At 42.1% G+C, this 27,691-nt stretch overlaps 1 pseudogene across 1 annotated transcript; it reads left to right on the plus strand.

Annotated features, from left to right (window-relative positions):
- The first annotated feature begins 8,014 nt into the window (after positions 1-8,014).
- On the plus strand, positions 8,015-26,257 carry LOC310836066 (mitochondrial import inner membrane translocase subunit Tim8 A pseudogene; annotated as a pseudogene). Its single transcript, XR_014568642.1, has 2 exons — positions 8,015-8,176; positions 26,147-26,257. The product of XR_014568642.1 is annotated as a mitochondrial import inner membrane translocase subunit Tim8 A pseudogene (transcript).
- The last annotated feature ends 1,434 nt before the right edge of the window (positions 26,258-27,691 follow it).

Here is a 27,691-nt window from a genome sequence, read left to right on the forward strand (position 1 = left end):
CGGGATAAAGGAAAGAAACATAAAGATTTTTCTAACCATATTATTAGAGGGCCACTGTTAGAAGTGTGGGAAAGGAATAAAAAATTATTGGAACAGAAAACCCCCTGGTGGTTATCACCAATCGATATACTGACAAAAAAGAAAATAAACACTGAAGGGGAAAGATGGACATATGAAGATCTATTAGTTAGAAATGAATCCGGGTGGAGAATCAGACCATATGAAGAAATAAAAAATAAGTTGACTGGCTGGATTCAATATCACCAAATTAACTCCATGTGGACGGAAGATAAAAAGATTGGGATAAATGAGAAGAAATCTAGATTTCAGATTGAAATAATAGAAGGAAGAACAAAATTACTATCAAAAATGTATAACCAGTTACTTGAGTGGGACACCAAAGATGAGGAAGTGAAGGAGGTGATGGTGAAGTGGGCAGTGGACTTGGGTTATAATATAGAGTTTGACAAATGGAAGGCTTTATGGTGTAAAGGTATGAACTTCACGGCATGTACAACACTCAAGGAGAACATGTATCAGATGATGTACAGATGGTACATGACGCCGGTAAAATTGGATAAAATTTATAAAACAGGTGATAAAATGTGTTGGAAATGCAAGAGTAAGGAGGGCGACTTTATACATATGTGGTGGTCATGTGAGACACTTAAAATTTTTTGGGAATCTATCTATAATGAATTAAAAAAAGTCCTCAAATACACCTTTAGCAAAAAACCCGAAGCTTTCCTCCTGGGGATAATTGGTGAAGAAATCAAAAAGGAAGATAAAACATTTTTTCAATACGCAACAGTGGCTGCCAGAACCCTCATAGCACAGTATTGGAAAACGTCTAAAATCCCAACGATAATAGAGTGGCAATCTAAACTATTTGACTATTTAGAACTGGCAAAATTGACACAGAAAATAAGAAATCAAAAAAGTACAAAATTTAATAATGAATGGGATAAATTTAAGTTATATATGGAAACAGAAATAAAAGGAAAATAAAAATGTTGATAAAAAACAAATATATATTTGAAAAATTCACAGTAGGTATGAGATAACGCTTACTACGTAAAAATTGCTTGAAAAATGAGACACTGCGGATAAAAATATGATAACTTTATTCCGAAATCGAGATAAAGGGAAGTCGATGAGTGTTTGTCAATGTAAGTTGAGTTGTCTATGTTTTTATGTATTACATGTTTCGTTTTTTTTTTCGTTTTTTCTTTTTTCTTGGCTGTGTAAGTATGTTTGTGATATGTATGATATGTATGTATGTTAAAAAGCAATAAAAAATATTTAAAAAAACACACAAAATGTATCAAGGTGCTTCCGACAAGTGAAAGTGCTTTAAACTTCTGAAGGGTTTCTGTTATAAAATCATAGTAAATCAACCGTACATTAGATTTGCACCGGACCACTTTTATTCTGCTCCATGAGGGAAGGACTATCAAAGGGGGGTGGTTTGATACAGGACGGCCATAATCCCTTAAGTATACCAACACGTACTCGGGAGTCCTACCCAGTTGGCATGACAACCTTGATGGTCTCAGACAGAAGACCATCAGGACCACAAAGGACTTGCATATGGGAGTGGATTCAACACGGACTGGAGAATATATTCTCTAGTGGAGAATAATAATAATGGAAAATGGGAAGGTCCATAGCCCAGTGACAGAATATTTGCTTTCATGGCAGAAGACCCCCTTGGCAACTCCCAAGCAGAGCTAACAGAGACACCTGTCTCAAATTATTTAGAGCCACTGCCAGTCTTTGTTGTCAATTCTGAGGTATAAACGGACCAATGATGAATTTTCTTCCCCTAGAGTACTGTGGAGAATCTCAAAAGGCAGCTCTCCATTCTACCACCAAGTTACTGGGAATCACAAGTGGGAAGAGTGCTGTTGTACTCAAATCCTGCTTTTAGGGCTTCCCAGAGACATCCTGTTGGTCAGGATGCTGGACTAGATGAGCCTTTGGCCCAATCCAGCAAGCCTCTTCTTATGTTCTTATGATGTTTTCTCACTTCAGGAACCTCTCACACGAGAAGCTAATGCAGCTATTTGGAGTCTGCACGAAGGAGAGGCCAATACTGATTGTCACCGAGTACCTCTCCAAAGGTTGTCTCTTGACTTACCTGCGGGACACTCGGCGGTCCCTCCAGGGCACGGAGCTTCTAGAGATGTGCAAGGATGTCTGCAAGGCCATGGGGTATTTGGAATCCAAGCAGTTCCTGCACAGAGACCTGGTAGGTGATTGCTTTTCAACTGCTCCATATACCCCTGCCATGTGAAGTAATTTGGGGGGGGGGTGCCTAATAGGGAGACGACCTCCTTGTTAGTAGCACCTTGGCTATGGAATAGCTTCCCCAGAGAAGAGTGCCTTGTTTGTTGCTTGAGCTCTTTTCCTCACATTTTGAACAGAATGTTGTTGTTTTTTTTAAAAAATCTGGCCTCTCAGTGCTGTGAACCAAGTCTTATTTTATCATCTTTGGTGCTGATTGGAAAAGTGGAACATAGGAAACTTCATTTTACCCACTCAGACCACTGGTCCATGCAGCTCTACACTGATTGGCAGCAGCTCTCCAGTGTTTCAGGTGGGGGACATGCCCTGCTCTACCTGGAGGTGCTGGGGACTGATCCTGAGTCCTTCTGCATACAAAGCAGGTGCTCGACCACTGAGCAATGGCCCTGGGTTTTGTGCTTTTTCTCTGCTAGAAAGGAGGTCTTCCTGCTGCATTTTGTTTTCTTATTGCATTTGTAAGAACTGTATTTTATAAGTTACTGTTGTTGTATTTTATTCCTGCTCTGGTAGCTACCCAGCTAAAGTATGTTGAGACCATATTCTCTTATATCTCTGCCACAGGCTGCTCGCAACTGTTTGATCAGTGAATGAGGTGTTGTCAAAGTCTCTCCAGGTTAGTTTGTGTGCATACGCTTGTGTAGGGAGCTGAGGTTGCTTAGCTTTTTCTCTGTTTAACTTTGTATATGCCTTTTTTCTTATTTCCTTTGCTGTCTTTCTCATTATGACTGCCATTCTATTGTTCCTCCTCAGCCTCTTTGTTTGCATCCTTCACTGCAGCTACCATTTCGGACTACCTCTTTTTATTCTAGGTTTGTTACCTGATTAAACAACTCTCAGTCGGTTATTATTATTTAAGACATAAAGTGCTTAATGTTTCCTAAACATGGCACATACATTATAATAGAAGACAGCCCTGCCCAGAAGCCCCAATCTGACACGATACAAAGGAAAAATAAATGAGGAGGGAAGAGGGAAGCTAGCATTGGAGCTGCTGCTCCTTCTCTGGACAATGGTGGGAGGGAGGGCAGGCTGGTCTCTCGCCAGCCATGAAGAAGGCTTACTGAGAAGCAGGAGGTGCCCACCTACCTCATAGGAGCCTTAGTTGTTTAAGTGCACAAACTTGCATATGAGAAAACACAACAGTTCTAATGGTTTCGACAGAAAGCACAGATATGTCTTTTCAAGGAAGCATTTGGAATGGTTTGCAGTGCAATCCCATTAACTCAGAAGCTGCATTTGAGTTTAGTAGCGCTTACTCCTAGGCAAGTGTATAGCAGGGAAGGGCAATCCTTTTCTTTTTTTTATAGAATATTTATTAAGATTTTTTTATAGTAATACAATAAAAATGAAAAAAAGTAACAAAAATACAAGATAAAAATAATTAAAAACACACAGATTTTCCATTGCTTATTTTCCTTTAGCTTATTTCCCGGACCTCCTCATACCTCCCTTTTTTGTATTCCAATTCAGATTGTTGGTTCAGCAAATCCTTACCATTAAATTTTTACCTGTTTCTAACCCTTTTTTTCGTATTCTCTTAAAGCATTACAGCTGGAAACCACTTAATTTCTATCCAACATCATTCTAAGATTCATTAATTTTACAATATTTCTGTAGGTAGTCTTTAAATTTCTTCCAATCTTCTTCCACCGACTCTTCTCCCTGGTCCCGGATTCTGCCAGTCATTTCTGCCAGTCCCATATAGTCCATCACCTTCGTCTGCCATTCTTCCAAAGTGGGTAGATCTTGTGTCTTCCAATACTTTGCAATAAGTATTCTTGCTGCTGTTGTAGCGTACATAAAAAAAGTTCTATCCTTCTTTGACACCAATTGGCCGACAATGCCCAGAAGGAAGGCCTCTGGTTTCTTCAGAAAGGTATATTTAAATACCTTTTTCATTTCATTATAGATCATTTCCCAGAAAGCCTTGATCCTTGGGCACGTCCACAAAAGGTGAAAGAATGTACCTTCAGTTTCTTTACATTTCCAACATTTATTATCGGGCAAATGATAAATTTTTGCAAGCTTGACTGGGGTCATGTACCACCTGTATATCATTTTCATAATATTCTCTCTTAAGGCATTACATGCCGTAAATTTCATACCTGTGGTCCACAACTGTTCCCAGTCAGCAAACATAATGTTTTTGTCCAACATCTTGTGCCCATTTAATCATAACAGATTTCACCGTTTCATCCTGAGTGTTCCATTTCAACAGCAAGTTATACATCTTTGACAAAATCTTAGTTTTGGGTTCTAACAATTCTGTTTCTAATTTTGATTTTTCCACCTGGAAGCCAATTTTCTTGTCCACATTATATGCCTCCATTATCTGATAATAATGAAGCCAATCTCGCACTTTGTTTTTTAGTTTCTCAAAACTCTGCAGTTTCAGTCTATCTCCCTCTTGTTCCAAAATTTCCCAATATTTCCGCCATTTGGCCTCCATATTGAGCTTTTTCTGGGCTTTTGCTTCCATTGGTGACAGCCACCTTGGGGTTTTATTTTCCAATAAGTCCTTATATCTTATCCAAACATTGAACAATGCTTTCCTGACAATATGGTTTTTAAATGCTTTATGTGCTTTAACCTTGTCGTACCACAAATATGCATGCCACCCAAAAACATTGTTAAAACCTTCTAAATCCAAAATGTCTGTGTTCTCAAGGAGCAGCCAGTCTTTCAACCAGCAGAATGCTGCTGATTCATAGTAAAGTTTAAAGTCTGGCAGGGCAAATCCACCCCTTTCCTTTGCATCAGTTAATATCTTGAATTTTATTCTGGGCTTCTTGCCCTGCCAGACAAATCTAGAAATATCTTTCTGCCACTTCTTGAAACAGTCCATCTTGTCCACAATTTGCAATGTTTGAAACAAAAACAACATTCTAGGCAATACATTCATCTTTATAGCTGCAATTCGACCCAAGAAGGAAAGCTTCAAATTTGACCAAATTTCTAAATCTTTTTTCACTTCTGTCCAGCATTTTTCATAATTATCTTTAAATAAGTTCCCATTTTTAGCTGTCATGTTAATCCCCAGGTATTTCACTTTCTTAACCACAGTCAGACCTGTCTCATTCTGAAACCTCTCTCTTTCAATCGATGTTAAATTTTTCTCTAAAACCTTAGTTTTTAACTTGTTCAGTTTAAATCCTGCCACTTGACCAAATTCTTGAATTAGTTCTAAAACCCTTTTAGTACTAGATTCTGGCTCCTGTAACGTCAATACTAAGTCATCTGCAAATGCTCTCAGTTTGTCCTGTTTGGCTCCGACCTGTATAACTTTAACCAACCGGTCCCTTCTAATCATGTTCAGCAGAACCTCCAGGACCGATATAAAAAGCAATGGGGAAATTGGGCACCCCTGTCGTGTCCCTTTTTCTATCTTAAATTCTTCCGTCACCACATTATTTACAATTAATTTAGCCTTTTGTTCAGAGTATATTGCACCTATACCATTTTCAAAACCTTGGCCTACCCCCATCCCCTGTAGGTTCTTTTTCATAAAACTCCAAGAGATATTGTCAAAAGCTTTCTCCGCGTCCACAAATATCAGAACTGCTTTAGTGTTTATATTCACTTCTAATTTTTCCAAGATATCAATTATGTTCCTCAAATTATCAGACAAATGTCTTCCCGGGAGAAAGCCCGCTTGGTCTTTATTAATCTCTTCCATCAATACTTTTTTCAATCTCTTGGCCAAAATGTCAGCAAAATTTTGTAATCCACATTTAGTAACAATATAGGGCGGTAGTTCTTAAGCTGAGTCTTTTCAGTCTCTGTTTTCGGTATAAGTGTGATATACGCCTCTTTCCACGACTCTGGTGCCCTTTTCCCTTCCAGAATTTCATTGCAGACTTCCTTCAAAGGTTGTAATAACCACTCTTTCAAAGATCTATAGTATCTAGAAGTCAGCCCTGGAGTATGGGCAATCCTTTTCAACCCAAAGGTCACATTTCCTACTGGCCAGCCTTCTTGGAGTCTCCTAGCCACAGAAGTCAGTTTATTTTTTCAAAGTGGATGTGTTGTACCAGAGTGACAGAGCACTTCTGTTATACAAACTTAAATTTCCTCTATGTGAGTGAATGTGTCCAACAACATACTGATAATCTGAAGGCAACCTTTTCTGCTTAAGAGTCTTGGGGGAAGGCACTTAAAAGGATAGGATAATGTTTGACTGATGGGAATATACATATAATTTCCATGCAAACAAATCAGGATGAATGCACGTTCTTGTATAACCTTCCTGCAAACAAGTAAGAATGGATGTGCATTGCTCAGTAAAGAGCAAACATTGTTTAATCTCCACAGAAGCTTTGTGCATACAAATTGGAATGAATGTTCATCTTGAGGAGCTCTTAGGCTTTTAGGAAGCACAAGATCCTGTAAGGCAACATATAAACTAGCACAACCAAAATCTGTCTACACAGGTACATCTTGGATGATGACTACATTAGCTCCATGGGATCCAAATTTCCAGTCTGGTGGTCCCCTCCAGAGGTTCTTTTGTACAGCAAATTCAGCAGCAAATCAGACATTTGGGCTTTTGGTGAGCTGAAAGTGTGTGCCACTGATGTAGAACCTGGAATAGCCAGAGGATGAACTTTCTATGGCAGTAGATTTAAGGAAAGTTTGTTATTGGTATGAGCATTCGTGTGCATGCACACTTCTTCAGAAACTTCAGGTATCTGAAGAAGTGTGCATGCACACGAAAGCTTATACCCAGAACAAACTTAGTTGGTCTCTAAGGCAGTGTTTCCCAACCTTGTGCCTCCAGATGTTTTTGGCCTACAACTCCCATCATCCCTGACCACTGGTCTTGCTAGCTAAGGATGATGGGAGTTGTAGGCCAAAAACATCTGGAGGCACAAGGTTGGGAAACACTGCTCTAAGGTGCTACTAGGGACGCGGGTGGCGCTGTGGGTTAAACCACAGAGCCTAGGACTTGCTGATCAGAAGGTCAGTGGTTCGAATCCCCGTGATGGGGTGAGCTCCTGTTGCTCAGTCCCTGCTCCTGCCAACCTAGCAGTTCGAAAGCACGTCAAAGTGCAAGTAGATCAATAGGTACCGCTCCGGCGGGAAGGTAAACGGCGTTTCTGTGCGCTGCTCTGGTTCTCCAGAAGCAGCTTAGTCATGCTGGCCACATGACCCGGAAGCTGTATGCCGGCTCCCTCGGCCAATAAAGCGAGATGAGCGCCGCAACCCCAGAGTTGGCCACGACTGGACCTAATGGTAAGGGGTCCCTTTACCTTTTAAGGTGCTACTGGACATTTAAAATATATATATATATTTCGACTGCGTCAGACCAACACGGCTACCTACCTGAATTTAGGACATTAGTGAGGGGAGGTGAGTGGCTCTCCAGATGTTCTAATTAAATTATTAATGCTAATTGCAACAACCCTATACACATTTTCCTGGGAGCTGCATCATGTCGCTTCCTTCTGAGTAGGCGCGCGTGAAGCCGAGCTGCAGAACCGACTGGGTTCTTGCCTGATGGCAACTCTACCCTCCCCATCCACGCCGTAACTCTATGGCCTCGCGCCAGCACACCTCCGCCCTCTGCTTAAGGATGAAGCGTTAAGCATGCGGTGCACTCTAGAAGCGAAAGCTTACTGCGCATGTGTGGAGGGGGCGGCCGGGGGCGGGGGGGGGGGGTAGAAGCTGGTGAAGGTCGCCTGCCAGACCGCCGTCCTTCCTTCGATCGGTCGCTGTCGGCTCACAGATCGGGACCAACATGGACCCTTCGTCCGCCGCGGGAAACCTGGGGGCGACCGTCAATGACCCGCAGCTGCAACACTTCATTGAGGTGGAGACGCAGAAGCAGCGCTTCCAGCAGCTCGTGCACCAGATGACGGAGCTCTGCTGGGTAGGAAGGAGCTGATAGCCCGGGGCGTAGGCGAAGGCCTCCTTCATGCTGCTCACGGCTGACCTTCGGAACTCTCTGCCACAAGATGCGCTGCACCAGGCTTAGAGGATTGGGCAGAGTGACCGAAAGAGGCGGCGGTGGCGGCTCAGATGGAAATCATGATGGATGAGGAAGAGGGCCCAGGGCTACGGGACAAAAGCCCACCCTCACTCTTTCATGCTACGTGCAATTAACTTGCGGAACGTGCTGCTGTAAGATGGGGAGCAGATCCGCACCGTACATTTAAAACACATGATTTCCACCCCCCCCCCAAGAATCATGGGAAATAAAGTTTCCCCTTCAGAGGCACAGTTCTCGGACCCTTTAAACAACGGAGTCCAATATTCTTTGGGGGAAGCCATGTTGTTTAAATGTGTGTTGAATGTGGATTTGCCTGTGGTGAGACCAGAAATGTGCTTTAGAAGGTGGTCTAGCAATATCTAGGAGGAGGACTTGTGCCTCTGGGGGGAAGTTTGGTTGTGATGTGGTTGCTCAATTTAAATTGATTTCCCCCCACTTCAAGGTGATCCTCAGGGCTCCTGCCAACTCTATGATTCTGTCTCTGTGGCGATGGACAGAGGCTTTAAAAGTAGGTCATGCAAAGGACTGGTGCCCCTATAGGGGTTACTGTATTTTTCACTCTATAGGGTGCACCGGGCCATAGGGCACACCTAGTTTTTTTGGGGGGAAATAAAGGGGGATTTTTTTTTTCCCAGCCCCAAAGAGCAAAGAAGCCAAGACAGCCAGTGGGATCCATCCCGCTGGCTGTCTTGGCTTCCTCTTTAGCCACGCACAACCTCTCCAACCGGGATGGATTACTGCTGCAAGCTGTGATGGTGGTTCTTGTCTTGGGTGGCTTTAACAGGAGATCAAACGAAGTTACAGAGAGCAAGGAGGACTGAAGGCCCTGGGAGCAAAGTCTTTCAGCCTACGCATACTTAACTGCTTTAAGGGTGTCCCCCCCCCCCCCCAAGCAGTGCATAAATTTTCTGAAATAATACAGAAATCGTGGATACTGATGTCGGAAAACAAGCCTTTCTCGGGAGAACCTGGCAACTCTCCCAGACTCCTGGCTTGGTCTCCGGTGACCTCCCTGGCTGCAATCCCCGCAGGATCCAGGCTAGGTCTCGATAGGCGATACTTCCCAGCGTGGGAAGTACACACCCACTCCCTCCTGCTTCCCTAGCAGGGAAAGGAGATAGACAGAAACGTCTATTTACATGCTTTTATTTTGACTTTTCAGCACTACAGAAAAGATGTCCGTTTACTTCAAACTCCTTCCAGCAAGTGGCAAAGACTTCCTGTACAGACGCAAGAGGAAGGTCTCAAATTACACTCTGAGCAAATTCCGGTGCATCGCCCTGTGAACTGACTGTAACATTCTTTCCCACAGTCAGTCCCATCATGTGATGTTTTCAAGCTACGAGTTTGCAGCTGCGTTGCTTCTATATCGTAACATACTCCCCCATATGAATCAATGTGAGCTGCGAACAAAGCTTGATCCAGAGAAGAAAACAAACAGTTGTTATACATATGACAATCCTCTGTTGTTTTAGTTCCACCCTTGGAACTACCCGCCACTGGTTTTCCCAATGTAACTCTCTGGTTGTCTGTTTTCCAAGGAATGAGTGCATTTGCATTACCTTGGCAAGGGAATGTAGTGTTACGCTTAGCAACTCCCAGTTGTGTCTTTGTCTCTGACTTAGACACAGCTTTAACTTGTCTAGAGTTGTCAACAATAGTAACACATGCAACAGCTGAGTTAGCAAACTCTTGGGAATACCTCTTGGGTGGTACACCCTTTGTGATTCTCTCAGATCTGCGTATAAGGTGCTGATCTTCTTTGCTGACTGGCTCATCCTTTGGACTCTTTGGTGAACCAGTTCCAATAGTAAACAGTGGTTCATCCTTAACCTGTGAAGGTCTAGCTGTAGCACGTGAAGGTATAGCAGGTACCCACTTAGCGTTAATAAGGATCAGGCAGACACAGCAATGGAGAAAAAGAAGGTGAAGTTTATTGCCAAGCAATAAGGACCCAGTTGGAATCTCTTCCAAAGAACTGGGACCCCGATTGACAGAAATCCAGAGGTCTTTATACCTGAGCAGATCACAGCAAATCACAGATCATGAGACAACAATGAGGCAGTCACAAATCGCCAGCAAAATTTAACCAATTAGCGAGCTTCTTGCCATGCTTCCAGCTCCTGGTCAAGCACAGAGTTCTACTTCTGCTTTCCGTTGCCTGCAGTGACGCTCTGTCTAACCTCTCCCCTAGTTATGACAGGACAGGGAGTTTTGGAGTTTTTGTGGTTTGCTCTTCCTGTTCTGTGGATTAATTTAGCCTGTATTTGAGGGGATTTTGTACCAGTATCTCTGATTCACGTCTTCCCCTTGTTCAGGGTACACAGATGTTTCTAGGGGAAAGGTCGGCTTCTAATTTGCTGTTCCAAGCAGTTTGCAGTTAGCTAAGGCACAGCTTCCTTTGATTCAAAATGGATTATAAAAATACTGTAAGCCCTGATTATGTGTGAGCATATATTAATATATTGATTACTGATAACTGATTATATGAATAGCATAAGGGTAGCCCTTCTTTCCTTGCGTCATAGCAACTGTGTGTGACCCTCTTTCAATGACTGTGTCAACAGAGCTCTCTGAGCTTTCTGTGTCACTTTCAGTACCACTATAATCTGCAAAATTAGAATCATCATAATCATCATCTGAATTGTCCTCAGTGGGAAATGTGTGAAAAACTACTCTCTCCTGTCCAGGAGCACTCTAGGAATTTTGTGAGAACCACCTGACCAGATTCAGACAAAATTACTCTGTAGAGACCTTTTTCATAACCCACAAAAATGCCTTTGTGTCTTTACGTGAGATCCAAAAACCTTAAAATGTGCTACAGAAGGTTTTCTGTGGAATAACCTTTCAAAAGGAGAACATTCCATACCTTTTGAAACCTTTCTCAACCAAGTGTAACAATAACAAGATAAAGATTCAGCCCAAAACTCATGTGGCAAATGTGAACTCAGCAATTGTGCCTTCATGCCATTCTGCAATTCCTTGTTCACTTTTACACAAATACTTTTGTTCCATGCAGCTTGAGAAACAGCAACTTTGTGCTTTATCCCTTGTTTCTCCAGGAAATCCTGAAAATCCTGTAAGAGAAAAACTGGCTTTTCATCTGTGAAAAGACAATCAATGTTAACATCATGAACATCCTTAATCTTGTTACTTTGGGACTCTGCAAAATGTATATCCATACATAATGAGAAAAATTATCAACACATATAAGATAGTATTTACAACTGCCTCTAGATGGTGCTAGAGGACCAATCACATCAGCATACACTCGCTGAAAGACACTGGTAATCTTCTTTGTCTTCTTATCCTCGACGTTTTTCGACACACCTGCAAGAGAAATCATGTTAGAATCATTTGCATTACAATTATTGTAATCAGATTGTACAAATGCCAACAGATACAGTCCATCTTTATCTCTGGCAGAAAGATACAGCTCTCCATCTTTGAAGATTTTGCAGCTTTCCTTATCATAGGACAACACCAGTCCTTTTTTTGTGATCTGCGAAACACTCAGCAGATTAAACTTTAAATCAGGAACAAAATACACATTGTTAATTGTTAAGTTCAGGCTTTTCAGGTAAACAGTTCCAAACACTTATTATGAAAATGATTTACAGGTGGTACATGACCCCAGTCAAGCTTGCAAAAAATTATCATTTGCCCGATAATAAATGTTGGAAATGTAAAGAAAATGAAGGTACATTTTTTCACCTTTGGTGGACGTGCCCAAGGATTAAGGCTTTCTGGGAAATGATTTATAATGAAATGAAAAAGGTATTTAAATATACCTTCTTGAAGAAACCAGAGGCCTTTCTCCTGGGCATGGTCGGCCAATTGGTGCCAAAGAAGGATAGAACTTTCTTTATGTATGCAACAACAGCAGCAAGAATACTTATTGCAAAGTATTGGAAGACACAAGATTTACCCACTCTGGAAGAATGGCAGGTGAAGGTGATGGACTATATGGGATTGGCAGAAATGACTGGCAGAATCCGAGACCAGGGAGAAGAGTCGGCGGAAGAAGAATGGAAGAAATTTAAAGACTATCTACAGAAATATTGTAAAATTAATGAATGTTAGAATGATGTTGAATAGAAATTAAGTGGTTTCCAGCTGTAATGCTTTAAGGGAATATGAGAAACAGGCTCAGAAACAGGTTAAAACTTAATGGCAAGGATTTGCTGAACTAACAATTTGAATTGGAATACAAAAAAGGGAAACATGTTAAAGGAAAATGAGAAATGGAAAATTTGCATGTTTCTTTTTTAAAATTATTTTTACTTTTGTATTTTTGTTACTATTTTTTATTTTTTATTTTCTTTTTACCTTGATTGTATTATTATTAAAAACCTTAATAAATACTCTATAAAAAAAAATAAACAGTTCCGAACACTGTCGCTTCGATCTCCTGGCCATTGGCCTATTTCACAGTGAAGCGTTGCTCCTTAAATGTAGAAAACAGTTCCCGGCGTGATGCCATGTGCTGCGTGCAGCCTGTGTCCAAAAGAAATGCGTTTTCCATGGAAAATGTGGCCTTTGTCGACAGCAAAGCTTTAGCTGGTTTCACCTGGGTCTTAGTACGACCTTTGCTTGAAGCCTCAGGCTTTCCAGAGCTCCCTCTAGCTCCTTTCTATTGACGTGGCTTCTTACAGTCCCTCTGAACATGCCCAGGCTTGCCATAATTGTAACAACAAACAGTGTTCAGAGTTTCAGTTTGCTCTTTCCTTGCAATAGCAGTGGGGGCGCTATAACTCCGAGCATCACTCCCCCTGTCAGCAACATCCATTGCAGCAAAAACAGGAACAGCAACAGTTCCTTCACTCCCCCTTCGGGGCTCAAAGCTCCTCCCAGCTTTAGATAAGCTCTCAAGAATCTGGCCAACGCCATCTTGGCTCTCCCCTTCTGGGGTAGTCAACTTTCGGCTCTTGCTTCTCATTCCAGCTTTACAAGCTTTTCGGAGCTTCTGAGAGAACAAAGCCATCTCAATCTCTTTTTTTAAAAAAATAATTTTTATTAACAGGCCAATCACATCACATTATCCAAATCACATTAGTTCCAAATTATACAGCCAAATTTTAAATTTTGTTGGGGGTACCCATACATCAAGCTCCGCACGAGTCCAAAACTCCGAACGAGTCCAAACATCACTTATATTACTGCTTTAATTAGACAGTTCTATCCAGTTCAATCCAGATAGTCCTTTATTACTTTCTTTCTCTTCTTGTTGTTATCGTATATTCCTTTCTTTGCGATCTCTGATAATTTTCACAAGCAGATTGAAAACAGGCATCCTCTGTGTGGGTTTTGTACTCTCCAAAGATCATATTGCTCAGGGACAGCCTCTGTACAAGGCTTCCATAAAAAAAATTAATCTTCGGTCTGTCCTTTACTTTTCTCAGGCTTGCCAAATAAACCAAATGAATCAGGAGGCTCTGTCAGGTCAAGCTTGCGTTCCAACATTCCTTCTCTTTTGAACGATCCTGATTCTCCTCCCCCTGTCCTTCTTTCTCCGGCAAGCCTGTCTTGGCGAGATGCCATTTTTTAACTGCGTCATAAAAATTTTCCTCTTTCTCACCGTTCACCAATCCTCTCTCCTGTTATAATCCATCCCACACAGTTCTTGAATTCAAATTCAAATTCAAATTCAAATTTATTTACGGCTATTAGCCCATAAAATATGTACAAACATAAAAGCACAGAAGCATAAAAACCAGTACATCTAACAACAGAAGGTGAACACCACGATGCAAGGGCTCATGCCAAGGGCTCATGCCAAGTGTTCTGCACCTCCATCTCTCGGATCAGGGGGTGCATTGTGAACACTGCTGACAAGGCAGCCCCCCGTCTCCTGGGGGGGGGGTAGGAAGACTGCATACTTCCCATAGCAGCCCCTTAATTACCTCGTATGGGTCAGAGAGATGTTATTGTCGGCCATCTTCCAACGCGCCACCTGGTGGCCCCCCAAAGCCATCTCAATCTCAAGCTTCAGCTTTCAGCAGTGAGCTGAAAACTCCAAAGGTTTATTGGGCTGTTTACAAGCTGCGTGCACCTGGCAGTCAGCCCAGCTTGGAAAGTCCCTTTTCTAAGAGTCTGTAAACAACAAGCCTTCGCTGTTATTCCAACAGCTCTTTGCTGCTTGGAAAGTCCCTTCTTTCCCAGTCTGTGAGATAGCAAGCAAACGCTGAAATCCCAACAGAAATTGTAGCCTTTCAGCTTAGCTTTCGCTTCGGCTTGCTTTTGTCTCACTCTTCGGAAGCTTTCTAGCTCACAAATAAGCTCAAAAAGTACTCACGTCTTGTCACTAGGCAACGGAACTTGGCAGGTGACGGCAGACCTTATCAGTTTTCCCTGGAATGCGAAGTATGTGGCTCTCTCCGTGTTGTTTCAATCAAAAAAACAGCTACTGTGAACCAGAGAAGAATCAATCTGCGTTCACTTTTTAGCCATAAATCTTCATACCTTTCAGGGATCCGTAATAAGGTAGCTTATCAGCCATACGTCTCCACCGGTGCTCAGCCGTCCTTTGTAGCTTCCATCCGCTCGCTACCACTCCCTTTTCAGAGGATGTTTTTACAATCCATCGACCTCCGATCTGCTACCACGTGTCGGAAAACAGGCCTTCTTCGGGAGAAGCTGGCAACTCTCCCAGACTCCCGGCTTGGTCTCCGGTGACCTCCCTGGCTGCAATCCCCGCAGGATCCAGGCTAGGTCTCGATAGGCGATACTTCCCAGCGTGGGAAGTACACACCCACTCCCTTCTGCTTCCCTAGCAGGGAAAGGAGATAGACAGAAACGTCTATTTACATGCTTTTATTTTGACTTTTCAGCACTACAGAAAACATGTCCGTTTACTTCAAACTCCTTCCAGCAAGTGGCAAAGACTTCCTGTACAGACGCAAGAGGAAGGTCTCAAATTACACTCTGAGCAAATTCCGGTGCATCGCCCTGTGAACTGACTGTAACATTCTTTCCCACAGTCAGTCCCATCATTCCCATCATGTGATGTTTTCAAGCTACGAGTTTGCAGCTGCGTTGCTTCTATATCGTAACAACTGATGGCCCCTGGTTTAGGTGGCTTTAAAAGATAATTGGATGAAGTCCTGGAGGAGGAGAGGTCTATTGATTGGCTAAATAAAACCTCTAGATTCTGAGGCTTTTCAATTCCGTGTTGCTGGAAACTGTTGGTTTCTGCTTCCTTCACTGTGCAGCGAAGTGCTTGTCACGGGACAATGTTTTGCATTCCACAGTCAGTGCACTGTTGGGTTTCCCACGGGAATGGGAGACTGGATGTGACGTACACTGGTTTCCTGTTTTTCACTGTTCTCTTGGTGTTCTTTGTTTCCGAGGAGAAGGAGTTGCCTCTCTGCTCTCGCAGAGGCAAGATGCATGTTTGTAATCACTCAGCATTGAAGTGTAAATAAAGTAAAGTTAAGCATGTGGCATGTACTGCTCATCCTTCAACTGTGTACAGGAGTCTGCAAACACAACATTTCTGGTTCCGGGCCCAGAAAAACACAATCAAACTGAAGGATGGACTCCAGAAGCCGAGTCGGAATGCCGGCAGAGGAACAGAGAAACGGATCGGAGTTATCTGCTCTGCGCGTCAAGTTGATTGATGAGAGGTATGTGCTCATGCTCCGGGCAGCCCGCCAGCTTCTAGTTGATGGCTTTATGGCTGGACTTTGAACTTTTAAAGCCGTTTTGCCGCGGCACAGGCAAAGGCTCTAAGGCACAAGCTCACAGGCTTGGGAGGCTATAAAATCGAAAGTACCTTTAAAAGTGCTTTTGGGAGGACTTCCGGGTTGGCGCCATCGCCGAATGGCGGACTCCCTCCGAGCCTGCTCGGCAGAGGCTGGGTTCTACCGCGTCGGCGTTGCGGGGACCCTCAAAAACCATGGGCGCTGAAACCCATGGGCATGGTGACTCGGCGGGCACCGTTTGCGCCCCCCGACCCGCAAAGGAGCCTTTTTAAAGGCTTCGGAGCGGGTGCCGGGGGGGTGTGGTGCTATGAGTCCTCCGCTTCCCCTACCGAGTGAAGCCGCATGCCATTTGACGGAGAGCGCTGACTTCTTCCATTGAAAATTCGGATTAAAAGAACAACCCGTGAGTAATTGGAAACTGGACTTAAAAAGGGAAAAAAGTTTAAATTTTAAATTCGGAGCGAGCGGGGGAGGTGCAAAAAGGAAGTCAGCCTCCCCCCTGTTGTAGAGGATTTAAAGCAAAGGATTTAACAGCTAAGATCGAGTGCTACCTAAGTTTGACAAAGTTACTAATTTCACGATGGAAAATTATAAGACTGGGCTGGAGGAGAAAAGTAGAATGTGAGCTAAAATGCAACCCCCCCCCCCCCCCGGGAACCGGGAGTGATCTGCGAGAGCGCCGGGAGAGGAGAAACAGAGGCTTTGACAGCTGTCAAAGGAGCTGTCAAAGCTGAAGAATAAAAAGAGAACTGTGTTATGAGGACTTTGCCGGTTACATTTGTTACAAATTAGATATAAATTGTATAAAACAAGGAATAATAAGTTACTTTGACTGTTGGGTGTGATCTGGAAGGAAACTGAGTTACTATAATCCCTCTAGAGGGGCTGTGGGACACTACAAGTATTGCTGGCATGGAATTCGAATTGGACTCTTTATCTCCTGGGAAACTGCAGAAATGGAACACTATTTTGTCTACAGAGGTCTCTACACTAAAGGAGACAATAGACTTATCTATTGAAGAATGGAAGGGACTTGACGTAAAGTTTTGTTCCTGAATAACAAAGCCTCTGTAGGGGATTTAGAAGCTTTTGGAATTGGAACATTTTTGCAGGAGAGCAGGAAAAGAAACTAGAGGAAAGTGAGGAGAGAGAACAATAAAAACAACATGAACAACAAGAAGTGGACAAAGTTGGGAGTGGGAACATTTGGGACATCCAGATTTGAAAGGTCTAAAGAAACAAAATTGGAGTTTTTATTCTTTTTTTTTTTTTTTTTTTTTAGCTTTTATTTTCAATGCAAAATCGTAACAAAAATTACAAACATTGAATACACAAAAACGAAAAAACACACATCTACAAAGCAAAACCATATCATAACATACATAAACATAAATTGACTTCCTTCCTTTGTTCTAAGACCTCCAAAGATATTTACTCTTACTGTATTGTTGTGTCTAATTAGATTACTTCCATCTTTATGCTTTTTTACATCATTTTTCTTGTTCTTTAGCCCTGTAAAGCATCACTCATTACATACCAATATACTGACTCCAGAACAATGTTTTTTCATATACTCTTTAGCACAACCCCATTCTTTTAATAGTTTCTGGTCCGATTGTCCCCTTATGTAAGCTGTAAGTCTTGCCAGATTTATGTATTCACAAAATTTAATTTGCCAATCTTTCACTGATGGAATTTTTCTGCTTTTCCAGTTTTTAGCTATAAGCATCCTGGCAGCTGTTGTTGCATAAAGGAATATTTTCCTTTGATTTTCGGGGATATCATTTGTAATTAAACCTAAAAGGAATGCCTCCGGTTTTTTACTAAAAGATATTTTAAACATCCTTTTGAGTTCTTCATAGATTTCATTCCAGAATTGTTTAATGGGTCGGCATTCCCACCACATGTGGAACATTGTTCCTATTTCTTTTTTACATCTCCAACAGGTATTCGATTTTAATTTGTAAATTTTTGCCAATTTTACTGGAGTTAAGTACCATTGGTACACCATTTTCATAAAATTTTCTCTTATTGTATAACATGCCGTGAATTTGATGTCATATTTCCATAATTTCTCCCATTGATCCAGCCGAATTACATATCCTATATCACATGCCCATTTGATCATAACTTCTTTTATTTCTTCATCCTTTAATTCCCATTCTAATAATAAATTATACATTCTGGATATATATTTTTTTGAGTTTTGTAATAATACTTTTTGTAATTTTGATTCTTCTTTTTCAAATCCTATTACTTTATCCTGGTTAAATATTTGTGCAATTTGGTGATATTGAAGCCATGTGGTACAGTATTGGGTCACCTCGTCATATGGTCTTAGTTTTAATTGGCCCTGTTCTTCCTTTAGGAGCTGCTGGTAAGTTGCCATTCTTCCTGTAGTATTTTTCTTTTTAACTGATATTACTTCTAGCGGTGAGACCCACCATGGAGTTTTTGGTTCTAACAACCTTCTATGTCTCACCCAGACCTTGTATAATGCATTTCTAATTACATGGCTTAGAAATTCTTTATGGACTGCCACTTTGTTATAAATTAGATAGGCATGCCAACCATATCTGTTGTTCCATCCCTCCAAATCCAGAATGTCGCTGTTATCCAATTTGATCCAATCCTTGATCCAAGTAAAGCATGCTGCATCGTAATATAGTCTCAGGTCTGGGAGTCCAAAACCTCCCCGCTCTTTTATGTCAGTTAATAATTTATATTTAATCCGTGGCTTTTTGCCTTGCCATATAAATTTTGTTAAGTCCATTTTCCATTTCTTAAAACAATCATCTTTACCTATTATGGGAATCATTTGAAAAAGGAACAGAAGTTTTGGTAAGATATTCATTTTAATAGCCGAAATTCTACCCCAGAGTGTTAATTTCAGTCTTGTCCAAGTTTCCATTTCTCTTTTTGTTTCTTCCCAAATTTTTTTATAATTATCTTCAAACAAATTTATATTTTTCATTGTTATTTGTATGCCTAAATATTTCACTTTTTTTACAATTTGTAATCCAAATTTTTCTACCAGTTCCTTTTTCTCTTGATCTCCCATATTTTTTACCATTAGTTTCGTTTTTTCTTTATTCAAAGCAAAACCTGATACCCATCCAAAGTTTTCCATTTTTTCTAGAGCCTTTGCTATGCTTTCCTTTGGATTTTCCACCATTAAAACTAAATCATCCGCAAATGCCCTTATTTTATATATTTTCTCTCCTAGGGATATTCCATTTATTTCTTGATCCAATCTGATTTCTTGATTTAATATTTCCAAAACCAAAATGAATAGCAAAGGTGAAAGTGGGCACCCTTGCCTGGTGCCCTTCTGTATTTTAAAATAATCAGTTGTGTCGTTATTTATTATTATATTTGCTTCTTGTTGTTCATAAATTGCTTTTAACCCTCTTGTGATTTGGTCTCCCATGTCCATCTGGTCTAGTAATATTTTTAGAAATTTCCATGATACTTTGTCAAACGCCTTTTCCGCGTCCACAAAAACAAAGGCTACCTTCTTACTTGGTTTCATGTCTAAATACTCGATCATATCAATCACTGTTCTTATATTGTCACTCATTTTCCTGCCCGGCAAGAACCCTGCCTGCTCTTTATTTATACAATCCTGCAAAACTGTCTTTAATCTTGTTGCCAATATTTGTGCATAGATCTTGTAATCATTGTTTAGTAATGATATTGGTCTATAATTGGTTATAAACTCTTTGTTTCGTCCTTGTTTTGGGATTACTACTATGCGCGCCTGTTTCCAGGTGGTGGGAATCTTCCCGTCTTCTAATATTCTGTTTAAGAGTGTCTTCATAGGTGCTAATAATGGTTCCTCTAATTTTTTGTAGTGTATAGCGGTAAGACCATCTGGTCCTGGGGATTTTCCCAGTTTCATCTTAATTATCGCTTGATGAAGCTCTGTCGTGGTTATTGGGGAGTTTAGCTCTTGGATCTTTTCTTTCTTAATTTTAGGTATATCCTTTCCACATAAATACTCTTTTATTTCAACCTCTGTCTCGTTTCGTTTTGGAGTTTTTTGGAGTTTTTCGTTTTGGAGTTTTTATTCTTAAATACAGAGATCTGGATGGAAGAAATGGACCTTTTTGAGATAGAGTTTTTCTAAGATTGGACGCTCAAAACTAAAGATGATCAAAAAGACGGCAAAGACTATTAAAAAGACGGCAAAAAGAAGTCGGGTTGGAATGCCGGCAGAGGAACAGAGAAACAGAGTCTTATCTACTCTGCACGTCAAGTTGATTGATGAGAGGTATGTGCTCATGGCAGCCTGCCAGCTCCTAATTAATGGCTGTAAGGCTGGACTTTGAACTTTGAAAGCCGTTTGCCGTGGCACAAGCGCAGAGGCTTGGGAGGCTGGAAAACCGAAAGTACCTTTTAAAAGTGCTTTTGGAATGAAGCAGCTGCAGAACACAGACGCAGCTTGATTTAAAGCAGCAGAGATGGCTAGCTGCAGAAGGCTGGCTGATGCTTGTGGCACTCAGATTGCTGTTCAGCCAACTGCTCAGCTCACAGGAGACTATGTTACTGCCGTGATTCTGAATGAAGCAGACCGCCAGGGTGCTAGCTGCATGGGTAAGGGGGAGTCTTCACAGACGTCACCCCAGAGTGCAGTGGAACCACCAGATGGCGCCAAAGCTTTGAAGGCAGTGAAATGCTACTCGTGTGGACGTCTAGGCCATATGAAGAGGGAATGCAGATATCCCAGGGCCAAGACAGAGCAGCGCAGCGAAAGCTCATCGTGTGGAAAAGGCCAAAGCAAAGGCAAAGGTCCAGTGTCCAGGACAACGCAGCACAAGGCAATGGTCTCACGCTTCACTTCAAAGGTTGCGAAGGTCCAGAAAACGTCTAGATCTTTCTTCGTTGTTGATTCAGCAGCGACCCACCACATGTGCAACAATAAGCGACTGTTCGTGTCTTTTACACCGCAGGAAGGTGCGATTCACCAGGCGGATGACCACACGATCCCCAGTCAAGGCTACGGAACTGTTGTTCTTCACAGTTTGGACTTATCGATACAAGATGTACTTTACGTACCAGATGCCACACACAATCTACTCAGTGTTGCGCAGCTGAATGAACGGAAAATTGACGTTTCCTTCAAGAACAAGAAATGCACCATCACAAAGAAAAACGATTATGTATTGCATGCTGAATATGTTGATCGTTTGTTTGTTTTGTATTATGATGATGTTGTGCAGGATGAAACTTGTTGCATTGCAGGTTCTAACAAAAGTTTGCATGCAGGATGTATTCACGATTTTCACAGGAAATTTGGTCATTTGCATTTTGTGGCAGTATCTAAAATGCCTGCCTTGGTTGAAGGTATGACTATTAAACCCTGCAGGTACCACATGAAGTGCAAAGCATGCGCAGCAAACAAGGTGAAAATGGCTGTGAAAGGTAAAGTGTTTAGTAGGCAAGCTACAGAACCATACCAGGTTGTTCATGCTGATTTGGTTGGTCCACTATCGCCCTCTTTGGGTGGAAATAGGTACTTCATGGTTCTCATTGATGCATTTTCCAGGTATATTTATGTGTACAATCTCAAGCAGAAATCAGAGGCTTTTCCAAGGTTCAAGGAATTCTGTGCTTGGTTGGAAAATGTGCATGGTAAGAAGATAAAGACTCTTTTCACTGATCGCGCGGGGGGGGGGGATTCACTTCTCAGCAGTTTGAAGCTTTTCTGATTGAGAAAGGAATTCAACACGATTTGTCTAGTCCTCGCTCGCCATGGCAGAATGGACTTTGCGAGAGAGCAAATCAAACATTGCTTCAAGGGTTAAAAACCTTGCTGCATGATGCCAATCTTCCAGAGAGTTATTGGGCCGAAGCTCTCTCGTGTTTTCTTTACAGTTATAATCGCAGGTTATCTTCAGCGATTGGTTGTACGCCCTATGAGAAGATGTTTGGCAAGAAGCCATATATCAAACACATGAGAATTTTTGGTTCTGACATGTGGGTTCACACACCACAAAGCTCCAAGTTAAACAAGCGTGGATTGCATGGTATCTTTCTAGGTTATCAGAAAGGTTCTTACAGAATAATGATGACTGACTCTAAGACAATTAAGCTCACAAGAAGTGTTGAGTACAATGCAAAGTGGGGGGGGGGGATGTGGGAATTTTCCAATGTTATCCTGATGACAGTGATGAGACTGATGATAAGCAAAAGCAGCCGCAACAACCCACACCCACTGATGAAGGTTCTGATTCTGAGTCTGAAACTGAATCGGATGATTCAGAGGATTTCAAGAGTGCGAAAGCCTCTATGCGACCCTCTGAAAGCTCTGATCAAGAATTGGAAGAACCATTGTTCACAATAGGTCACTTTTCTCCTAAGAAGGAAGAGGAAAGTGTTGAGGACTTAAGGCTAATTCGCAGGTCACAAAGAGCCACAAAAGGCAGACCTCCAAAGAGATTTGCTGATGAATTTGCTAAGACAGCAGTAGCAGCTGTTAAAAGCTCCAAGAAGGTATTTGAACCTTCAAGTTTCCAAGAAATCCAGGATTTGGATTCAAAGGAAGCTGAGCCATGGTTAAATGCCATGAAGGCTGAGCTTGATTCCTTAGAAAGGAACAAAACTTGGGAGCTAGTTCCAGTAGTTCCAGGAATGAAACTGCTTGGAAGCAAATGGGTCTTCAAAGCGAAGACAGATCAAAATGGCAAGATAGTCAGACACAAAGCCAGATTGGTAGCCAGAGGTTTTGCACAGGTACCAGGTGAAGACTATCACGAGACCTACTCACCCACAGTGAGGTATGAGAGCATTAGGCTTATGCTCAAGCTAGCTGCAGAGGAAAATCTACACGTTAGTCACCACGATGTGAATACAGCGTTTTTGTACGGATCTCTAGGTGAATCACTTTATATGCTTCCACCTGATGGCATACAGGTAAAACAGGGATTTGTTTGTGCTCTAAAGAAGTCCCTTTATGGTCTCAAACAAAGTGCACGGTGTTGGCACACAAAACTCACTGAAGTATTGTTTTCTCTAGGTTTTCAGCAAGGGAAAGCTGATCCATGTGTATTTGTCAAAGAAGAGGGTCAAAAGAAGCTGTATTGTTTGTTTTATGTTGATGATATTTTATTCTTTTGGAAAGATGTCACAATGTACAATAACGCCCTAGCTCAACTGAAAGAGCACTTTGACATGAAAGATCTTGGTGAGGTAAACAACTACCTATCTCTGGAAATAGAGAGAGATCAAAATGGTAACATTCTAGTACACCAGTCAAGGAAAATTGCTGATGTGTTAAGTAAACTAAACCTGATGGATGCTGTCAGGGTTTCAGGGACAGAGAGCGAGGGGGAGGGGTCCCAGGGCGACGAGGAAGAGAATGACGAAGACTCGAGGTTGTCAGTGAGTCCGTCAAGTGAATCGGAGGATTCCCAAAAGGGAGCCCCCCTGGTCAGGCCAAGGGGCAGTAGAGAGGGAGGCAGTCAGAAGCAGGGGAACGAAGGGGGAATCCCCAGTGGGGGTTGGAGATCGGGACCGGTCTCTCCGTCGGAACGGAGTGAAGGGGGTGGAGTTGCCAGTGTGTCAGAAAGAGCAGAACAGGAAGCAGAGAGGGGAAGGAGTTCGGAGCAGAACGTCCTGCCGGAAGGGGAGGAGTGTAGTACCGAGAGTAGCGTAACGGTCGAAAGGAAGGTCAGAGGCAACGTACGCGCGCCAAGTTCAAATGTGGAGGCGCGCGGAAATGAGGAGAGCCCTGAGGAGGAGCCTGGTCCCAAAGCACGAAGGAGGGGGGAGCAGGCGGCAGAAGACTCAGCCTCGGGGGAGTCCCGGAGGGAGGGAGCACAGGGGGGCAGGAAGACCCTGCGGAAAAGGAAGGAGAGGAAAAGGTGGAGCAGTACAAGCCTCTTAAGCTGGTGCAGGGGCGGGACTGACTCAGAGGGGACTTCTAACATCTAAGGGTAACAGATGCGGAGCCACGGAGCTTGGATGTAACGACAACAATCTTCTTCAATAAAACCTTTTGTATATAACTTGGACTGGACTTTGGTCTCTTGTGAGCTGGGACCTCGGGTGGCTCTGACAGATGCTAACCCTGTAGACACACCGATGACAACAGGTTATCAGGTAGAAGACACTGAAGAAGCATTTTCTGACACTACATTGTACAGAAGTGTGCTAGGCAAGCTAAACTTCATTGCCAGATGTTCAAGACCTGACATTGCTGTTAGCTGTAATTTGCTAAGCAGACAAGTCAACAATCCTAGTGTTAAGGATTGGAAAGCTCTGAAACGCATAGCGCGCTATTTGAAAGGCACTATGCATTACAGACTGAGATTTAACAATCAGAAGTCTGGTGGTCTTGAGATATTTGCAGATGCAAGTTTTGGAAGTGACACTACAGACAGGAAAAGTACATCTGGAGTTTGCTACATGTACAATCAGGGTCTATTTGATTGGTCATGCAAGAAGCAAACAACAATTAGCTTACGTACTTGTGAAGCTGAACTGAATGCACTGTCTTATTCACTTAAGGATTGTGAATGGTTGTTACAATTGTGCAAAGACATGAAAATTCCTGTCAAATGTCCAATCCAGGTTTACCAGGACAACAAAGCATGTTTGGCTTTGCTGAATTCTGAAGGTTGTAAGCAAAGCACAAAGCACTTGCAATTGAAATTGCAACATGCTAGGGAATGTATTCAGAAGGGACTCGTAACGGTGTCCTATATGCCAGGTAATGAAATTCCTGCTGATGTATTGTCCAAGATTGTATCAAGGGATCAACACTGTACCTATGTACGGAAGTTGGGTTTGTACTGATATTGTACGAACACGCTGCCCAGTGATGTTCACAGAAAGGGGGAGGATGTTGGTTTCTGCTTCCTTCACTGTGCAGCGAAGTGCTTGTCACGGGACAATGTTTTGCATTCCACAGTCAGTGCACTGTTGGGTTTCCCACGGGAATGGGAGACGTGACGTACACTGGTTTCCTGTTTTTCACTGTTCTCTCGGTGTTCTTTGTTTCCGAGGAGAAGGAGTTGCTTCTCTGCTCTCGCAGAGGCAAGATGCATGCTTGTAATCTCTCAGCATTGAAGTGTAAATAAAGTAAAGTTAAGCATGTGGCATGTACTGCTCATCCTTCCGCTGTGTACAGGAGTCTGCAATCACAACAGAAACAACCAGTGGCTGTGCATGTGGCTACTGGGAATTCTGTTCCTGGAAAGAAGCCACTGTGAGAAACTTGATGGTGGACTGTGGATCTGATCCAGCCATGGCTCTCTTTATTTTTGTATTGGTGGCCTGTGGTGAGTGGGTGCAAATTCACTGCTGCTTACACTCACCAACATAGCAGAGCTCCAACATCTTTAATAGCTGTAATGTAGGAAGTGTAGTAAGTGGTGTTGGCATGGGGATATACTGGTGAGGACATATACACCTATTGAAATTGCTGGTACTGCTGCTGATAATGCATGCAAGCAAAGAATGACAGATGGTGAGGGATGACTGGAATAATAGTCCCAACAACACTGGGCATGGGGAGGGCATAGATTCCTCAGTCCTGTTTTACCTAGGCATGCAAAGAGATTGAATATGAACCCTTCTTCATGAAAGAGTGTGCTGTACAACTAAGATATAGCTCCCAGGTGGAGACAGGCCATGAATCAGGAAACTGCAGGGGATATTGCAGTTTATTTTTTGATGTTAGCCTTCTCATAGTTGAAACAGCTGTGGTGGTGGCACAGTGGAAGGCAGTGAGGATGGAGAGGCCACCTGGGTGTTTTGTGTTCTGAGCCAGCTGTTCTGTTTAGAGTTACAGGACAGGAATTCCAGGCATGTCCCTCTTGTATATTGCAAATAGGGTGTGTGTGTGTGTGTGTTTTGGGACTGGTTCTGTGGTTCAAAATTCTGAACTGCTGGTGTCTCTTGAATGCTCCTAAGCCCTATATACTAGAAAGAGAAGGGGTATAACTCAGTTGTATAACTTGTGTGTGCAAAAGGCACTAACTTCAATTCCTAGCATCTCCAGGTAGGGCTGGGAATGTTCCTCGTTGGAAATCACTGTCAGTCAGAGCAGATAGTACGAAGCTACATGGACCAGTAGTCAGAGTCAGTATAAGGCAGCTTCCGGTCTTCCTAAACAATGCTTACTCTTCCATATCTTGAATAGGAGAAATGCATGGACAAGCCCGGCCCCAAATTGGACAGCCGCACGGACACATGCTTTGTGAACTGTGTGGAGCGCTTCACTGAAACCAGTCAGTTCATTCTCTTTTTTTAAAAAAAATAATATTTATTACTTTTAAACACTACAAAAAAGGGAAAAAACAAAAAAAACCAATACAATACAATATAAAAACATTACACAACACTAACACAATAAACTAAACAAAACAAGACAAAGACAGTTTAAGACATCATACACACATCATACAATTTCAATATCTTGTCTTTCATTCACTTGTTTCAACTACCTCCTCACACCTCCCTTTTTGTATTCCACTTCTATTAATTGTTTCAGCAATTCCTTTCCATCTTCCTCTGTTTTCTGTCATATAATTATCTTAACATATTTTAACCTTATTTTCCCTTTAATACTCTAATAATCTATTTGTACTTAATTCCTTATAACATTTCTACTAAAGCCATATAACTTCATTCCAACATTTTTCTAACACTCATTAATTTTACAATATTTCTATAAATAGTCTTTAAACTTTTTCCAGTCTTCTTCCACCGTCTCTTCTCCCTGGTCTCGGATTCTGCCAGTCATTTCCGCCAGTTACATATAGTCCATCAACCTGGTGATCTTCTGTCCGATGCTCTTAGCTCTTTTCCAAGTCCCTTCTGCAAATCTTCTTCATATTTATACAAAAACTTCACTTTGTCTTCTACTGATCTTATTTTTATTTTCCTTCCTTTGAGGCTGAAGAGTAGACCTTGGGGAAGCTCCCACCTAAAAATGTTTTTATTCCTTCTCGACAGGGCAACCAAATCTCTGTAGTTAGACCTAAGATCCAAAAGGTATTTCGGGACGTCTTTAAGAATTTCCACTCTTGACTGTTCTAGGTTCTTCTGGTAGTGCCAACAGTCTCTTATTCTGTTCTTCTCTTTTTTCCCTCCTCTTCCAAGTCTGAAGGCCCTCACAATTTTAATCTCTTCTTGACCCAAGTCCAAGTCCCAAAAATCAGCAAATTCCTGTGTGAGGAAATCTATCAAACTTTCCTTCTCCAGTTCAGGTAGGGCTCTGATCCTCAAATTGATCTGTTTTTCTTTAAATTCAATCATAGCAGACATCAACTTATGGTCATCAAGTTGCATCTGTAAGGCTGGGACTCTCTCTCTCTCCAATTGTGTTACTTTACGTTCAGCAGCAACGGCTTTCTCCGTAGCTTCCTCCGCAGTCTGCCATGTCAAAGTAGATTCCTGTATCAATTTCTGGGTGGTTTCTGTATTGATGTTCACCCTTTGTCCCAAATTATTTATACTTTCTGTATTTAAATCGATTTTAGTAGTTGCCACATCCACCTTCTTGTTAAGCTGTTCCAGTGAATCATTTATCTTACTTAATGCAACCACTAAGGCTTCTTCTGTCAACATTCCTCTTGATTTTGAATATGCTGGTACTTTTGCCATAACACTTAACCGATTCAAGGTCAGTCCCAGAATCTCATAGCTTTTTATCTTGCAGCTGGAAATTCCCCCAGCCCAGCTC

This window comes from Podarcis gaigeae, assembly GCF_964106915.1.
Source record: "Podarcis gaigeae genome assembly, chromosome: W".
Lineage (NCBI taxonomy): Eukaryota > Metazoa > Chordata > Lepidosauria > Squamata > Lacertidae > Podarcis > Podarcis gaigeae.